The sequence below is a fragment of the Ambystoma mexicanum genome, chromosome 7p (assembly GCF_040938575.1).
Source record: "Ambystoma mexicanum isolate Mex_15411 chromosome 7p, UKY_AmexF1_1, whole genome shotgun sequence".
NCBI classification, from domain to species: Eukaryota; Metazoa; Chordata; class Amphibia; order Caudata; family Ambystomatidae; genus Ambystoma; species Ambystoma mexicanum.
In genome coordinates, this window is record NC_090939.1 from 498,124,724 (window position 1) to 498,143,347 (window position 18,624).

Here is an 18,624-nt window from a genome sequence, read left to right on the forward strand (position 1 = left end):
TATGTGGGTCCCATAAGACCAATTTCGCGAATAAACGGAGAGGCAAAAATACTTGCTAAAGTGCTGGCAAACAGCTTACTACCGGTCAAGACAACTCTCATCCACTCCGATCAATGTGGATTCATGCTTTAAAAAAAACAAAAAAAATGTGACTCGCATGAATATTCAGAGGTTGCAGTTAACATTAGAGCATGCCTCGATGATGAATGAACCACTAGCACAGTTGGCAATAGATATTGAAAAAGCGTTTGATTCAATGAGGTGGGATTGCATCTGGAAAATAATGGGCAGGATGGGCTTCGGAGACCGCTTCATGGGCTTGGGTTCGGTTCCTGTATGAGCCTTTGATAGCCGAGGTCAGAGTAAATGGTAGGGTCTCTAGTTCATTGTTCCAGCGGAAAGGTCCATAGCAAGGGTGCCGACTGTCCCCCCAACTGTTTACAATTGCCATCAAGTCTTTGGCTGCATGGCTGCACCAGTACACTACATGGTGGCGATTGTGTTAGCTTTAAGGATGGGAGGAAAAGGTCTCATACACAGACGATCCACTAATATACCTAAGCGCCCCAAACCATTCCTGATCCATAGTGCGCAAACGAATAAGTGATTATGAAGCATATTGTGGCTTGAAGGTGAGCTGGAGCAAACCTGTTCCCTACCCGATCCAGGGTGCAGAATAGGCAATCCCTTTGGATTGCCTTTATCAAGTTGAATAACAGTTTCCGTTACCTAGGAGTCCAAAGCAAGGGAGACCACGAATGTTAACTTACTGATAACTTAGACCCGGTCACTGATCGGTTCCTGAGAGTCTACAACACTGGAAGGGTCTACCGCTGACTTTGCTTGGGAGAGCTGCCCTATTCAAAATGCTGATCCTGCTGCGCCCATTATACATTTTGCAGAATGCCGCATTGCGGAAACCAGGGCTGGAATTTACGAAGATCGATTCTGCCTTGCGGGATCGGTTTTGGAGTGGTAAACAGCCACAAATAGCTTTGGCCAAATTGCAGGGTCCATGCTGGGAAGGGGGGAATTGGGCTTACAAACATACAGAGCTATTACTGGGCGTGCCAGATGGGAGTGATCAATGACATACTACATGGGGACCCTAATATGCCACACATCCGAGTGGAAGAGAAGGGAATGAAAGACATTCCCCCCACTACACTATCTAAACCGACAGGTGGAAAGGACTGCATCCTCTCCTATCGCATGATCCAGGCAAGGAGAACAGCCCATAAATACATTGGATGAGGGAACAAACTAACACTGGCCCAGCCCATCAGCGATAGCTAATTAATGCCTAAACTGGCTAAATTGCCAGCACTGTCCAGATGGCGGGACATATGGATCAGGGATATAAGCAACATTGTTAAGGGGGGGGCACCATTTCCTCCTCTGTGGCACTATAAGAGTACGACCTACCAGACAAAGAACTATACCACCATCTACAAATCGCAGATGCATTACACACGCAAATTGCAAACCATCACAACATAATACTCTTTCTCCCCAGAGGGGAGCATAGTGGTAACGGAACACATAGCCACTAAAATTACCTCCACCATGTACCAGGTTCTGACCGCATTTGCAACCCCGGAACTCCTTAACCTTAAGGCCAGATGGGAGGTAGAGCTGGGGCTTAATGAACTAGAGGAATGGATAGAGGCCCAGATGGCCTCTAGAGAAGTGGAAATATCACCCAGACTTCGCTTAGTGCAGTTTAACATTTTCCACAGGGTATACTATCCCAGAACCTTGCTATTTCGATGGCATTGCGTGAACAGCCCGCAATGCTTGAGGTGTGGGGAGGTGGGAGGATCTTTCATACATATCCTCAGAAAATGCCAACAAATTCAGCATTTTTGGGTGAGATGTTGTCATAAGCGGTCTAAAGCATTAGACACAGAACTACCACTAGACCCCAAATTGTTATTAGGAATATGAGGCGAGAACTCATACAACCAATACGAAAAACTGTGTCCACAGCACTAGGGTTGATAAAAATGAAAATTGCACAAAAGTGGGGAGCTCCGGATTGACCCTTCGTTTGTCAATGGGTGACACAAGTGGACATTTGTGTGTCCCTGGAAATGCGCATCTACACGGCCAGAGGTTGTCCTGGAAAGGAGGACAAAATGTAGGGATGGTGGAGTAGGGAAAACGAGAAGGAATAAGAAGTTGCGCACCTTTGATGGCTATCGGAATGTGCATGTGTGGAGGTATAGTTCTTATGTATGCGAATGCCGACTGGTTGTGACCCGTTTCTCCTTACTGTAAAGTTCTAAAACCAATAAAATGTCTTATAAAAAAAAATATATATATATAGCCACAAAGCCATTTTGGCTTGCTTATAGCATTAGTCCGGCATTTGCCAGGCACTGCTTTTATATGACCAGGTAATCACACTGTTTTTAAGCTGTTGCCATTTTATTGTTAGGCAATACTGTTAAAGCTGCATTTGAGAAATGCTCATCACCATGCCTACACAAAAGCCACAAATGTTGGCTTTTTTAGCATTGTAATCTGCTGCAGTGTTTTCAAATCTTTTGAAACAGCATGTTGGTACTATATGAAATCCTGAAAAAACAAAAAATATGCATAATCAAAAGACCAAATGTAGCTCATGTAATTTAATTGAATTAGTTTATTAGGTAGCTATTATGTGAACCAATGCAAAATCATCAAAACAATGCACAACTCAAATAGAAGTAAAAATAAATCCATTATGATCTTTATCTAAATCTAGAAAAAACCTTTTGGGCACCGTTCAGACACCTTTTGCCTTCGACTACTGGAACATTGTTGCAGTGTTAATAATTAGGCGACTTTTGGTTGGGTGTCCAGGGCCTTTATTTAGTGCAAGGCTATATGCTGAACATTTTTCAAGTTGGTAAATGCATCATGAAAGCATCAGTATACACATGCCACTGCAAAGAAAACGTGAAAAAGTTGCTGACAGACTAAATTGTTAAAATTGCAAAGACATGCCAACGTTCATAGTAGTAAATTGAGCAATCCCAAGAAACATCTCCAGGGAATAACCAATGACTGTCATTAATTCAGTTGTTGGTTGTTTTTAACAATTAAACAAAAAAACAGGCAGTTGGGAGAAGGAATTGAAGTTGCTGGATATTTATTTTTTAAAGAATAGGTTGGATCTTATGTTATGCTTCAAACAGATCGTCAGTTGTGGCTGTGCAGAAAAGGCTAACTGTAGGATTAAAATGGCTCTGGTTTAAGGACTCCCTGGAAATGTCAATATTTAACAAAACCTCTAATAGTCTATTTACTTATAACTACTGCTTGCATTAAATGAGGTGTATGCAGTGAGATATGCAATAGGAAGCTGATGGCTTCATATTACTTTTTGTTGACTATCCCGATAACCAGCCTAGTTCGTGTTTTTACAGTTCTTCAAGCTAATAAAGGCATTTTATAATCTATAGTATCAGGGCCAGGGCAATATACTTGGACGGTCTTGCAAAGGGACTTTATTGTCACTACAAGCAGCAGTTGTAGTCCTATAGTTAGGGGCCACAAAATGTAATTATCGATCAAGCACCTGGAACAAAGTCCTGCATTGGCTCCAACAGCCATGTGGGCGCAGAGATTGGATTCGGTTGATTGTAGGATCGAGATCAAGCAAAAATACAGGCTCTTTTAGGCATTTCTCTCCTTCAAAATACAGGTAGAAAATAACATCTGTACATTTGTAAGCAGTGCCGGAGCACTGGTGTTGGGGTAATTGTGAGGCAGACAAGAATGAAAAAATTACTGGCAAATCTAGCAGTTTTGCCTTTTGTGCAGGTATTGACTAGGAACACACCAGCTGGAGAATGGTGTATGCACCTGGGCATATGATTTCACTGCTTGAAAAACTAATACCGACATACAACTCATAACTGTTGTCTTCGCCAATGGTTGATGACTAATTTGAATTGAGGTGCCAATGTAATTTTGAGGTATGAGGGCCACAGTTTAGTGTAGCTCCTCTGCACCTATCCTCATGCTGTAGACCGCTGTGCCCTCGAGGTGTGGTCCGGAGTGTCTGAAAGATATGTGGAGCCCAATAACTGTGGGGAACCCAACAAGCATGGCACGACGAAGAAACTAAGGAAGTGGCTGTCTTCATGCTATAGCTGCAACAACTCCTAAGATGGGGGCTATCAATACAGAGAGCTAAAGCAGTACGACATCTCTTCAGGGGAGGAGAGTTGCACCTTTACCAATGGGAAACAAGGAGGGCAACAGACAAAAGTGCTAGCTCTGCATGTCCCTCGTGCCTCGACTTGGAATGAGGTGCTAGCATATACCGACAGGCACACGGGAGCCAAGAAAGTAGGGCAGCAGACGTACTTGAACGGCCGTCAGAAAATACTGGCACCATGTGTGATATGCCATGGCCTTGGATAAGGAGCAACGGGGTGGAGTCAACACGCACCACAGGTGTGATGCTGGAAATGCATTGGAGGGACAGGGCCTCCTTATTCTGTAGGTTCTGCTTATTTTCTGCACAAACGCCCAGTTTGGACACCTGGCAGTGCAGCTCTTCATTTTATTCTTGGTGAACAGTACCCACAGGATACCGTTAGGGTACCCATGGGTGTGGTTACAACACTGTACTCCTAGTGCATGTTTTTGGGCATGTGTGTTGCCCACAGAGCAGGGTATGGGCTGGTAGCAGCTACATGCTGATGTCAAAGTGGATTTAGGTATCCTCCCTTTTTGGGATACCCAAGCCCTTCCATAGGAATCAATGGATTCCTGCACGAAGGCAAGATGGCCACTGGTGGCCTCTTGGTTTCCTTTGCCTTATCCCCTTTTTCTCAAAGCCCTGGCTCTGTTCCCTTCCCCTGAATGGTTGTTGGGTGAAAGTACCATATATGGCTCTAGGGTTTCTTCATGCCAGACTGGCTGGAGCCGTCCCAGGGGCTGCATGTTGTGGGTACTCCCTTACTCCCTTGGGGTGGAGCCTAACTGAAAGTAGTGAGCAGTCAATATACATTCTGTGTTGGAGTGCCTGGTTTGGGTTGGGGGACACAATGCCTGAGCCAGCCCTGACTGAAAGTGAAATGAATGCAGTGTGGTGCACTGAAATGCTGGCGAGTAGCCCCCAATCCACATTCTGTGTTGTGGGTGTCTGGGTCTTGGTGAATAGAGTGAATGCCTGTGAGCCTAATTGGGTGCTGCCTGCATGAATCCACTCGAGTGTGATTAGCTGGCATAGTACTGCTTGACAGCCAGAGCTGTGAAAGTACCAAAACACTTAAACCTTCAAAGGGCATGCCTGCCACGACATCTGTCCACTTGTACATCCCAGAGGTGGTTCTGGGTCGCTGCCTGCAGTGGAGTGTCCGCCAGTGAGTTTCCTGCCACCAAAATCCAGAAAAGGCATCCTGAGGGTCCAGACTTGGTGAGGGCCCGCAGTACAGTGGTCACGTCTAAGTCGCTAGAAGCCATCCAGAGGCCCATCCTGCGGCACCAGGACCTAAAAACAGAAAGCTGGTAAACTGTGAATTCCTGAAACCAGACACCTACTTCTGCCACTGCACAAGTTACCACCGAACGTTATCCAAGGCCACCAAGGGTGTGATCTCCTTCAGTCAAGCCTTGTCGAGATTCACAGCAAGTTTCACTTTTGTGGGACATCCACAGCCAGAGTAACGACCCGCCAAAAGAGACCACCGCGAAGACCGAAAGTGCTGCCTTTCCGACACTGCTTGGTACCCTCTTTATTCTCAGCATTGACATTGCAGTGACCCCTTGGTCCAAAAGGCTCCATCCTCAAGGGGTCTCATTAAGTAAAGCCAAGAAACTCCACCACTTTGCCTGCCAAGGCATCCACGTTACTGTGACGAGGAAGAGCATCTTCCATCCTCAGGAATCATCCAGGGGTCCCAGATTACTCTTGGATCCTGTTCTCCTGTGACTTTCCAGGTACTTAGGGGTGGTGGATTCTGTAGAAAAAGCAGGGCATTATTGAACACATTGGGACTGGGCTGTACAAAACAAGATAAAGTAGATTGTAGCTTTTCCCTTACAGGTTGCCCAGGTTGGGGTGGGTGTACCGTATTGCCCATCTACTTGAAAGACAGCATTCTGCCAATTTTCCTAATCTAACCTGCATTCCTACAGTAAGATTTATGCCATTACACAGTGCTTTATGATTCCTATGCTTTTTAATAACTCAGCAGTTGGTGCATTCTAAATTGAAAGTAAAGGATATTGTGGTACCACATAGATGTGCATAGATGTACCACTTTTATTAGGACAGTGTCAGCAGAGTACAGTGTTATTTGTTAAGGTATATATTTACTTGAATCTTATTTTATATAAAAGAACTGTTTTATCACATAACCTACTGTTTGGACATTCCTTTGAAGAGGCTTGGGATACATTCTACTTATAAACCAGCCTGCATCACCTCCCTTGAGTCTCAGCCTTGGCTGCTCATCCATTGCTACCACAGAGAACCTTGGCTGGGGTGCTCTGTGCTTATACCCTAAATGTATAGTGGGTAGAAATACAGATACCCCGCAGAAGGAGCGTCTCTCTGGTCCCGCTAAGTGCGCGTGAGGTACCTTGCCCAAAGCAGAAAGAAGCCCAGTCCACTGAACAGAAAGATATATAGATGAATGGAGACAAGAAAGGAAGAGGAGGACCAGAGTAAAGTTGAGGGAAAGGAGGGCAAATATAAAATTAAGAGGCAAGAGCAGAGAAAGACAGAATACATTTCTGTGCCTTCATTTCAAGCAATGCTCCTGTTGTGGACCATACTATCAACATTATTACTCAGCTTCAAGCCTAACTGCATTCAACTGCCCCTCTATGCGTAGACTGTTACTTCAACGACAAGAGAGACATATGAAGGTGCTTGGTGCATGACCCTTGCAGCACAATCAATCAGACAGCCTAGGGGATGTCCATCATATCTAGAATGATGGTGGACCATCATCAGCACTGTTTGCAAGCATTCCAAGAAAAGGTTGGAGTCCTTCTAATAACAATTCAGCATTCTAACTGATGAACTAACAAAAATGGCTTCAGAGATCAGGGCGGAGATTCATAATGACTGGGAGAAAAAGTAGCTTGCAACCAATCAACTTTACAGACATAACACCCCAAAAAGAAGAGTGTTAAAACAGAACATCTAGAGCACAACTTGCGCAAGCTAACACTCAAACGTGAAGATTTAGAAAATAGTTTCTGGAGGGACAACTTAAGGAAAAGAAACTTAAAGGAACTAGAGGGATCATACAATACCAGCGGCATGAAGGAACGCTTTGTCCAGATAATTCTAATATCAATACAACTTAAGTGGTTATTACTTGGGCAAACAGTAGGAAAGCCCAGGAAAGATGTGGAAATGCCCAAGAAATAATGTGGCGAAAGGTTTGTCATTGAACATAAAGGGATGCATCCTTAAAGTAGGCAGACAACCAGCACCTCCCTGGTGTGAAGGCTCAGAGCTACAGATCGAGCAGAATTGACCACAAACAATGCAAGCTACGATATGTCATTTATGATGGAGCTAAACAAACATCAAAAATGACACAAGTTGCACTTTCCCTCTGGCCAGCCTTTTCCATTTTAAGATTGTTCCTACACATTTTCCTCCATGAGCCAGGGCTGTCGAAAACCGAAATTAAATGGTGAAACCCCGACTGCAGCCCAGGGGCCCTCCATAACAAACGCATGGAGCTTGAAAATTGAAATCATCGGCAACCAAACATCTTAACCTAAAGAAAAAAAAAGTTCAAGGTGGGTAAAGAAACCGACCATGGGTGCATTGAGGCTTTACGAGGTCTACCAGTGAAATTATAAAAGTGAATTTTGCTCTGAAGAGATTTGTTTTCTTGAATGTGGTTCTCGTATTATACCCTGGAGAAGTTTCAGTTAACTATTCAATTAGGAATTAAAGATTTCAATGAATTTAACAGCTAAATAGTATACGTCTCCAGGATCGAATAGCCATGTTAGGGTTGTCATACGCCTGGATACACTAGCTTAGACTCCGATCGCAGTCTACTAGCAGGGATATTTTTCACCTGCACATGTAGTGCCTCTTCCTGTATCGAGTCTCTTTACTAGTTCACCAAGTGATTAAAAGAACGGCTTGCCTTGTCATTCGAATTATGGTCTCTAATTAGCGTTCGGTTAGCTTTACAAACTGTAGTAATTCTGTTATTTCTTTTGTATGATGACACCAGAGCGAATAAGGAAGAGTGTAGAAATAGAAAAAAGCTACTCACTGTAGTGAATACTGTATTCCTAGTCCTTAGTCACCTTTCCTCAATACTTGTATGGGTGTTCTGGCCAAGGGACGGGAGTGGGGATTTTTGAACTGCAAAAAATAGCACTTCCCCTTTAATTTTTATGAAGGTGAGCATAAGCGTGAGTAGGCGTGACCACATACGTACGCTAACCCTACCCTCCAGCACCACACCTCAGTCCCTCTATACAGACATCAGGAACAATGCTATACTTATGCATATTTTATATGATCGAGGATGTGGGGGGCACATGGAGAAAAGGGGACTAAGGCTTAAGAGTACAGTAGTCACTGCAGTGAGTAACATTCTTACTCCTACATCCCGCCCCCTTACCTCCAAACTTGTATAGGTGATTCCGACGCAACTAACCAGGTAGGGTGTTGTTACAGCGATTATTTATGCTAATTATATTCTGAGAACTGCTTGTCCAAACGCTATATCCTCCTTAGTACGAACGTCAAGACAATATTGCCTGCAGAAGGCAGATGGAGTAGCGCAAGCTGCAGCCTTACTAACTGATGTCTCACAGCATATCATTGAAACGCAACTGCTGTTGCCTTTTCTCTGACCAGATGAGCATGTATACCCAGGATTGGGTTTTGCTCCACTTGCTTCCCCAATGCAGGATACCATCCACCTGGCGATAGAAGTTTTAGAGCTTGTTTGCCTGGGGAATTACCTTCAGAAAGAACGCAAAGTGAGACTAAAGACCTGAATCCTTTTGTTCTGTTTAGGTAGAACTTAAGAGCTCTACAGAATTTAGGCAGTGCAGTACTTTGTCTGCTTGTGATTGGGGGTAAAAAAAAGAGCAGAGGTAACACTACCTCTTGATTAATATAAAAAACAGAAATTATTTTTTGCAAAAAAGGTGGATAAGTACGCAAAATTACTTCATCCTTGTGAAAGATAGTATACAGTTCTGAAGCTAAAAGTCTGAATTGCACCCTTTCTTCTGGAGGATGTCAGAGCCACTAGTAATGTAGGTTTCCAAGTAACCAATCTGATATCTGCAGAGCCATGGGATCAAACGGCTCATGAGCCGTTTGATCCCACTAGTCAGCACTAGGTTCAGATTCCAAGCCAGTCGGGGTCTTATCAACAGGGGGAATAATCTGAAGAGAACTTCAAAATGTTTCTTAACTAACGTATTTGTAGAAGAAAGAAAATCATCTGTTCTGAATTTCTGTACACCTCTATGGCAGATAACCATGTTCTACAAGTATCCACTTCCTCATCTGAGTGGGCTAGATAAGCTGAAAAAGAGAGCTTGTTATCTAGAGAACAGACAAGGTATCGAACCCTTCCCCATCAGCACAGACATTTCAAATTACACAATAATGTGTTGAAAAATCTATACTCACAAGCGGGTGAAAATTGTACAGATACATGAGGTGCTGCTGCTATCCATGGAGACGTCACTGGTGTCCAGGGAGTTTGCTTCTGGTGCAGAGGGCACTGGAATGGGAGTACCTGCTTGATGTAGAAGTTGTAGGGTATGATGTGCACCAAGATATATCTGTGCCCGCCTGCTCCACTCTCCTTACCGACTCTTGAGTGTGAGTTGACCTTGCAGCTGGGGGAGCGAATTAGATATTTGTGGTAGCTCTGCAGCCCTTTCAGAAGAGGAGGGGTCCACTGAAGACTGAGCAACTTCGAGAGAGGTCACACTAGCCACTGACCCTTCCTTTCTTGACGCCTTACTGCGGTCTTGATATTGATGAAGGAAAAAAGGAGTGTGAGGGAAACATTTGTCTGGCATAGCACCCTAAAGAGAAGTCCTCTTGTTGACACTCAGGAGTATTCCCTTTTCTCTTTTGGACTTCTGAGGGGATTCTGGGAAGCTTCCTGTCATCAGCAACTGTGCTGGTAGTCCTGCGTTGAGGCACCCCCTCGAGCCAAGGCCCGGTCACAGGACTAGATGGCCCCTCGGAATGACTTCTGGTTACAGAGCTTTTCAGCCGCTTGGTACCACACACGGTAGAGTCATAGGACCCCTCCGCGTGCGCACAAGTAGCCTTTTGCACCTCGGGTCTGGCACCAGTGGAAGTATCTTTGCGAACCCTTCCAGACGGAGCCTTTCCTGAAAAGTGGTCTCCCACCTGAGGTACTTTTGAAAATAAATGTGTACTTACCTTGGATTTACAGTGCACAAATTCCTTACTGAGGTTTCTCTCTATTGTGAAGCCTATTCTTCAATGACATAGTTATTAAGGCAACACGACCACAAACAAAACCCAACGGTGCTCAGCCCCCAAACACACCAAGGAGAGCGCAGGAGGGTCCGAGTACTGATGGGGTCTTTCAAATGAGGCACAATTGCTGAAGGCACCTGAACCAGACATACGCAGAACTGGGGCGCAGTCTAATGAAATCCAAAGAATGTTAAAAAATAAAAACACCTCTAAAGCGTCTGACAAGATGTCTGCAACAAAAACAAATACGCTGCCAAAGTGAGAGGGTCAGTTACAATTGCGCAGAAAAAGGGAGCAAGCTGTGGCACCGGAGTGTGGTGTTAACATCCGCGATCATGCCTAATCGCAGGGTTAGACAAGCAAAAATTTAAATTAATGGGCAAGTTCTATTTTTGCTTTGCAAAAAGCGCCTGTCCCATATCAGAACAATCAATAACAGTATATGTCATGGGTCAATGACATAAGTTTAGCTGGAGTAGATCTGGCCTTATGAAGACTTTACCTTCACAGTATTAAACATGACAACCCATGGAGGGCAGGACACTCATGGTTAAGTGCACCTACCAAAATATGAAACTGATTAGTGTCACTATACACTCGCAATGAAAATTCCTAAATTCCTAAATGAGTTATGGAGCTTTGCATTAGGAGAGATTATCCTGATGGGAGACTTCATTCTAGTATGGTCGGCAGAAAGTTATAGATCTTCACAATAAGGATAAATACCTGTGCTATGTTCAAGATTTTAAAACTAATTTTAAGAAGACTGGGTCGGACACCTGACAGGAGACACAGGGAGGACAGTCTTTACTTGTTTCTCTAATGTACACTCCTTATACTAAGGCATATACATATGTATTAGTTCCTTGCTGAGATAAACCCAATTAGGGAAACACTTATTTGTTCCATTTCCATAGCTAATCACTTGCTCACCTCCGTAACACTGCAGCTTGAATCACACCCATATGGTGTACAATCAAGGTGTTTCAATTCAGACTCATCAAAGCATCACATAATGAAAAGGGAAGTAAGGGATGGCAATGTACAAAACTTCTAAATAAATGTGCTCAATATACTTAGAGCTAACCAATGGGAATCCTCAAAAAGCAGTTATACCCTTAGTGAGTGAGCACCATAGAGGCAGGCTGAAAACAAACTTAAAATGGATCTGGGAAATAAAGCAGTATAAAGCAAATACCAGGCGACAAAACCTCAGTAATTTGTAAAGCGGCCAGGATCAGCTAATTTTCCTTCTTAATAAAAAGGCTGAATGGTCACTTTTGGAGGCAAACGTTCAATGAACGGGTGAATGAGGCAAAAAAATAAAAAAGCCAGCAACGCAACTGAGAGGAGCTAGAACAAAAACTATAAAGGAGAAATTGAAACAGCTCAGAACATGTCTGCTTATCAGATCAGCAGTAACTAAAGTCTTCTGTACCTTCCATCAAACCCATTATTTGTAAAAATGAAGCAAATGAGGGGAAACATTTTTTATATAATGAAAGCCGGCCTCCCAACTACATCAAATACTTGGAGGGAACTCAGAAGCCGACATTATTGAAACAATGGTAGATGAAGCAACTAAACCACCCTCTCCAAATAAAGGCCAGGGCCAGATGGTTTGACTGGGTTCTTCTATGAAGCATATTTTTCATACTTAAGACCAACCCTGTTGCAGCTTTTTAACTCATTTAAAGGAGTGGGCTCAGTGACGAGGACCATGGCTCAATCCAAAATATTACTATTACATAAAAATGGCAAAGACCCCAATAAATGTGGGTCATATCTTTCAATCATATCAACATAGATACAAAGCAATATACAAAAATCCTGGATCCCAAACTAGAAAACATTATGCCACACCTGACTGACCATGATTAAACAGGCTTCACAAAAGACAACAAGACCATTGATAATATATGTGGAATCATCCTTTTAATCAAGAACATAGAACTCCAGAAAATTGCCAGCCACGTTATTAACATTGAATGCAGAAAAAGCTTTGAACCATGTAGATTAGGCATTTCCGTTTCAAACTCCAGAGGCCTACGGATTTGGAAAACATTTTCAAAGTATGATCAAAGCATGCTACAAAAACCCATCTGTACTTATTGTGCTTAACAGGCTCATTTCTAACCCCTACCTACTCTTGAGGGTCCCGCTTGAGCCCCTTTCTGCACTATTGGCAGAACCATTAGCCAACAAGAATAATAAGGTGGCTCACATGCTGGGTATCATTCGCAAAAGAAGTACATAAGCTTTGCTTATTTGCAGATATTCTAGTCTTACTGTCAAACCCTATGCAATTACTACCCCGCCTATTGAAGGAAACGGTGAATCAAAATGTAGCAGGTTTTCACACAAAGGTCTGAAATGTTAAACCCATCACTACCCCAGGACCAATTTCTTCAATTGGCAGAGAAAAACTCCCTCAGACTAGCAACTGACAGTATAATCTATTTGGATAGACCTTTAGTACCCAATGGAATGGAACACTTGGTGCAAACAACCTTTTTCCCATTTCATATTCTCTGTATTCAGTTTATCTTCTTGAATTTGACTGACCATTTCTATGGATAGTCCAGATGTTTCAATAGCAAATAATTCTGCTGTTTATAATAAGCTGCATTTTTTATTGTCCTCGCTGAAGTATTAAAAAGATGAACAAGTTATTTACCAACTGCAACATTTTCGACTGGATGTTCCTCCCACGTATTCCTCATCTTATGATAATCATATCTCGCCAGCATCGCTGCTTCGGAAAAAACGATTCTCGGCAGAGGGCGCTGTGCACGAGGTCGTGGCGTCGATGTCCCTTGACGGGCTCCGTACCGTGTAGACGTCACCATTAGTATAAGTAGCTTGTGCTGCGCCCGTTGGCTTCAGTTCTGTTTTTTCGAGGAAATATTAGAGGAACACCCAGGCATGCCTCATGACTGAAAAATTCTTCGTGAGAGAGCAGTGTAACTAACGTACACTGTACTGCGGGTTAGGATGGGAGGGTCAATGAGGAATACATGGGAGGAACATTGTGTCGAAAGAACGTTACAGTTGGTCAGTAACTTGTTCTTCGAATGGATTGTGTCCTCCCATGTATTCCTCATCTTATGATAGAATCCCATAGCAGTGGTAATTTTGAAAGTGGGAGTACTAATTATTTTTCTCATGGACGGAATGGAGTACCACCTTGGCAAATAAACCTTCATTGGAAGAAGCATCTAAGCACTAATGCTTGATGAAGGTATGCATTGATGCCCATCTTGCAGCTGAAGAAATATCCGCTGCAGGGACACCCCTCTTCAGAGCCGCAGAAGTAGCCATACCCCTAGTGGAATGGGCTCGTAACTCAACCGGCGGGTCCTTTCCCACCAATCTGTAACACTCAACTATAGCCAAAATGATCGAGCGGGATATAGTTTGTTTTGTCACCGCTAATCCCAATTTATGGCAAGTATAACCCACAAAAAGTTAGTCATCCTGACGCAATTTTGAACTTCTTGATATATAAACACCGAGAGCCCTTTTTTGGGTCCAATCTATGAAACCTTTTCTTCTTTGCCCAAATGAGGAGGGTAGAACGTTGGTAGTATGATTTTTTTGTGACAAGTGAAAGTCAAACTACCTTTGGTAAAAACCTTAAGTACCACTTAGGCTTTGTGAAAAGTAGTGTACGGAGGTTTGCATGAGAGAGTCTGCAACTCACTAACCTTGCGGGCTAATGTTAAGGCCAAGGGACAGGAATGCAGAGGCTCAAAAGGGTATACAAGTTAGGAACTTCAGTACAAAATTTAAATCCCAAGTCGGGACATGAAAAGGGACCTTTCAGGAATTGAATGATTAATGGAATTTTGAAGTATGAAACCTCTTCCGAGGAGCGATTGAAAATGGACAGCGCAGCCAGATATCCTTTAATTGTTCCGATTTGGAGCCCCAGATTGGCTAGATGCAATAGGAAAGAAAGCACAATTGGGGTGCCACATTGTAAAGGGTCCACATCCTTCTCCCTCCAACAGATACTGAATTTATTCCAACGAAACCAGTACAGGGATTTAGTTGCTGGCCTTCTGGCAGAAAGCAACATTTCCATTATGTCATCCGGAAGATCCAAATCCCTGCATCTCAACCTCTCAGAAACCATGCGTGAAGGTTGAGTGTGTCTTGACCTCTGAATGGAGAACCTGATCTTCCTGTTGCGAGAGAAGATCCTCTCTTTGAGGAAGACGTATTGGACGGCAGATGGACATGTCCAAAAGGTCTGGGTACTACGTCTTCCTGGCCCAATCCCTGGCAATTAGGATCATGGTTATCCTGAACTTTCTCAACCTCCTGATAACGTGAAAAATCACGGGGACTGGAGGAAATGGGTACAGAAGTGGAAAATCCCAGTCCACCACTAACGCGTCTCCTAGAGCTCCTCTCGGAGGAAATTCCCTTGAACAGTACTGTTCGCACTTCCGATTGACCCTGGTCACGAACAGATCCACTTGAGGGGTTCCCCAAAGGGTGAAGATCTCTCGAAGGACTTCCTGCGCTAGTCCCCACTCATGGGACACTGTTCTGCCTGCTCAGAGAGTCTGCCGCCGTGTTATGCTCTCTGGCTAGGTGAACTGCCAATAGAGATTCCTTCTCGTATTGCCCAGAACCAGAGCTGCATTGCTTCTCTGCCCAGTGGTAGTGACCCTACTCCTCCTCCCTTGTTGAGGTAGTACATGGCCACTGCGTTGTCCTTCATTATCAAGACATTATTTCCTTGTACAGAGGGCAGGAAGGCCTTCAGCGCTAGTCTGATTGCTCTCAACTCCAACAGGTTGATGTGTAGTTGGGACTCCGATGGAGACCAACGACCGCTTATGGTCAGATCATTGGTGTGGAATCCCCACCCCGTGAGGCGTCCGTCACTAATGTTATCTCCGGCCATGGCTGCCAAAAAGATTCTCCCTTGAGAAGGTTCTCGTTGCAAGCCCACCAAAGGAGGTCTTGAGCAACTGTGCTTGTAACTTGCATAAGATCCGACATATTCCCCGAGAATTAGGACCACTGAGTCCTGAGAGCCTATTGAAGGGATCTCATCCTCAATCGGGCCTCTGGCACGAGAAAGATGCAGGATGCCATGAGACTGAACAACCTCAGAAAATCGAAGGCAGGAAGATGTTGGGCATTTTGGAACTTTGTTACCATCTGCAGAATGTGGAGAGATCTCACCTCAGGAGGCAAGGCTTTGCCTGAGGAAGTATCCAGGACTGCTCCGATAAACTGGACTTTTTGGGATGGTATAATGTGGGACTTTTTGAAATTGAGGGGAAAGCCCAATTTGTAAAGGGAGTGACAGATGATTGACCGATGCTCCTGAGCTTGTTCGGGAGAACGCGCTCTGATCAACCAATCTTCCAGGTAGGGGTAGAAGTGAATCCCCCCCCCCTGTCCCAAGACTCGCTGCCACAACCGCCATCAGTTTGGTGAAAACCCTCAGGGCGGAGGACAGCTCGTATGGCACAACTCGAAACTGATAGTGAGAACCGCCAACCGCGAACCTCAGGTACATTCTGTGCTTGAGATGGATTGGCACATGAAAGTAAGCATCCTGAAGGTCCAATGATACCAATCAGTCTTGGAGTCGGAGAGCCTGATGGATCTGAGAAAGGGTTATCTTGAAATTGTCCTTCCTGAGGAACTTGTTCAAGGTTCTTAAGTCCAAGATGGGTCTCAATCCTCGGTCGTTCTTTGGGATGAGAAAGCATGGGGAATACAAACCCTTGTTCCTCTCCGCTACAGGTACATGTTCTATTGCACCTTTCTCTACCAGGGTTAAAATTTCATGCACAAGGAGCGGATTTGGAGTTTTGACAAGAGTTGGCTCCCGGTGGATGGTCCTGAGGCCTCCTTAGGAAGGGAAGGCAGTAACCTTGAGCTACTGTCTCCAGAGCCCAAGCATCTGAAGTAATGCCCTGCCATTCTTTCAGATGCTGTGAGATTCTGCCTCCCGCCGGGGCTTTGTGTGGTAAGGCCTCAGAGTGACTTGGAGGCAGCTGCAGGAGCAGCTGAGGACAAAGATGTCATTCCTGAGGCTGGTTTCTCACCTTTTCCTCGCCCACCACGAGGGACATTTCTTTTACCTCTTTGTATGGCCTGTCCTCTTACTCTACGAAAAGAGGAGTGCTACCGAAAAGAACGACCTCTCCAGGTAGATGAACCCGAATAAGGTTTCTGAGGCTGTAGGCGCTAAGAGATTTAGCCACCCCTTTGGAGGTCTGCAATTTTTCTAAGCTTTCATCAGCTTTACTGCCAAACAGCTTCAAGCCATCAAAAGGCATGTTGAGTAGCCTGGCCTGCACATCAGGTGCAAACCCCGACTTCCTCAACCACGCAAATCTGTGTAGCACTGTGCTTGCAGCCATGGATCTGCTGATGCTATCAGCAGTATCGAGTCCAGACTGGAGACATTCCCCCCCATTGCCTCCTTGCCATCTTTTATAATATTCAGGAAGCCTTCCCTTTCGTCGCCTTCCGGAATATGATCAGCGGCCCCCATGATTCAGTCCCACAGGGTATGGATGAACCTGGCCAGGGTATAGGTGACATTTTCTGACTTGAGAGCCATGCTACCCGAGGTAAAGACCTTACGGGCCCAAGCATCCACCTTCTTATCTCTATCCGGGGGGATAGAAAGATAGGCTGTTTGTCTTGATGAAGTTGCTGCCTGAATAACCAGACTTTCAGGCGTGGGATGCCTCTTTAAGTAATCAGGGTCACTACTAGAAGCTCTGTCTTTCTTAGGAAAATTACTGTTAACTGCAGAAGCAGTCTCAGGAGCCTCCCAGTTTTTTTTCACTGTCCTCTGAAGTGCCCTATGGCAGGGGAGAACTGGGTCCTTCTGGGGGCCCTGGCCCAGGATATCAGTCATATCATCCTATCAAATGTGGGTGAGGATCTACCCCAGCCCATGTATTCAACAACCACTCCTGTACCCTGAATCAGCATGTTCTGCAGGGTCAGGTTTTGTAAATCCTAGCTCTGGTGACGAATCAATGCCACTAGCAGATTGACGGGTGTTACACAGGTGTCTCATTTTCGATTCTGGATCGATTAACTCCTCTGGCACCTTTCTGGTACCAAACTGTACCCCAAAAGGAGAAACTTCTTCTGAGACACCCTCCTCTTCAAAGATAGAAGACAGACTTAAAGTCTGATTTAGGTAAAGGAGTAAATCTCCTTTTCCTGTGTCTCAATTTGTCTGGAAGGAATCGAAAGAGTCTTCGAAGGCATCGATGACGTCTTCGAAGAAGGTGTCAAAAACTCCTTTGGCTTCGATGTCGAAGCCGTCGGCGCCGAAGGCGTTGAAGTCGTCGAGGGCTTTGGAGACTTATGTTTCTTCGTCGTTCTCGGGGAACCACTCGATTCTCGAAGAACCTTCGACAATTTGACGTTGGGTCGAGGTTTGATGTTCACCCTTACTACTGGATTTTTCCACAGTAGAATCTGACTCTCCTGCGTCCTCCAACGGAGCAACCAGGGTCTGGCTCTCTCGAGGTTTCTTTGAGGGGGTCGAGGCCGCATTCTCAAAGACCATCATCTGCCTTCTAAATTCATCCCATTTCCTTGGGGAATCCGACTTAGTCAGACATCTTACCAATTCGGTAGACGTATCAGAGGAAGAGGAGGGAGATCTATGTATCCTCTTCATCTTCAAAGAAGAAGGTCTCAATCTACTACATGATCGAGACCTCTTTGAATGTTTACGCCGATCCGAATCTTTTGATTTGCCTGACTTTCTATGTTTTTTTGACAAGGACTTCGAAGAGGCCTTGGAAGTTTCCCACTCCACCGCCAGTTTACCTTTTCTCTCACGAAGCGCCTTCGCCGTCATCGACCGACAGGAGCCACAGTCGCTGGTTCGATGGTCCGAACCCAGGCACCAAAGACAAACATGGTGAGGGTCTGTAATCGACGTTTTCGATCCACAGTCGATACATTTTTTGAACCCCGTCTTGGGAGTAGAAGGGCTAGAAGAAGATGACGTGTTCTCGAAGAAAATGTCAAAGCGCTCCGTTAACTCGAAAACGAAGCAATCGGAAAAACGGAACTGAAGCCAACGGGCACGGCACGAGCTACTTTGACATATTTTTATCTGACGTACAGTTAATTGTTTTGTCCCTTTT

The 18,624-nt window shown here is 44.6% G+C and overlaps 1 protein-coding gene across 3 annotated transcripts in view; it reads right to left on the reverse strand.

Moving 5' to 3' along the window:
- USP9X (ubiquitin specific peptidase 9 X-linked) overlaps positions 1–18,624 on the reverse strand; it is a 2,614,063-nt gene that overhangs the window by 1,332,779 nt on the left and 1,262,660 nt on the right. The window lies entirely within an intron of this gene.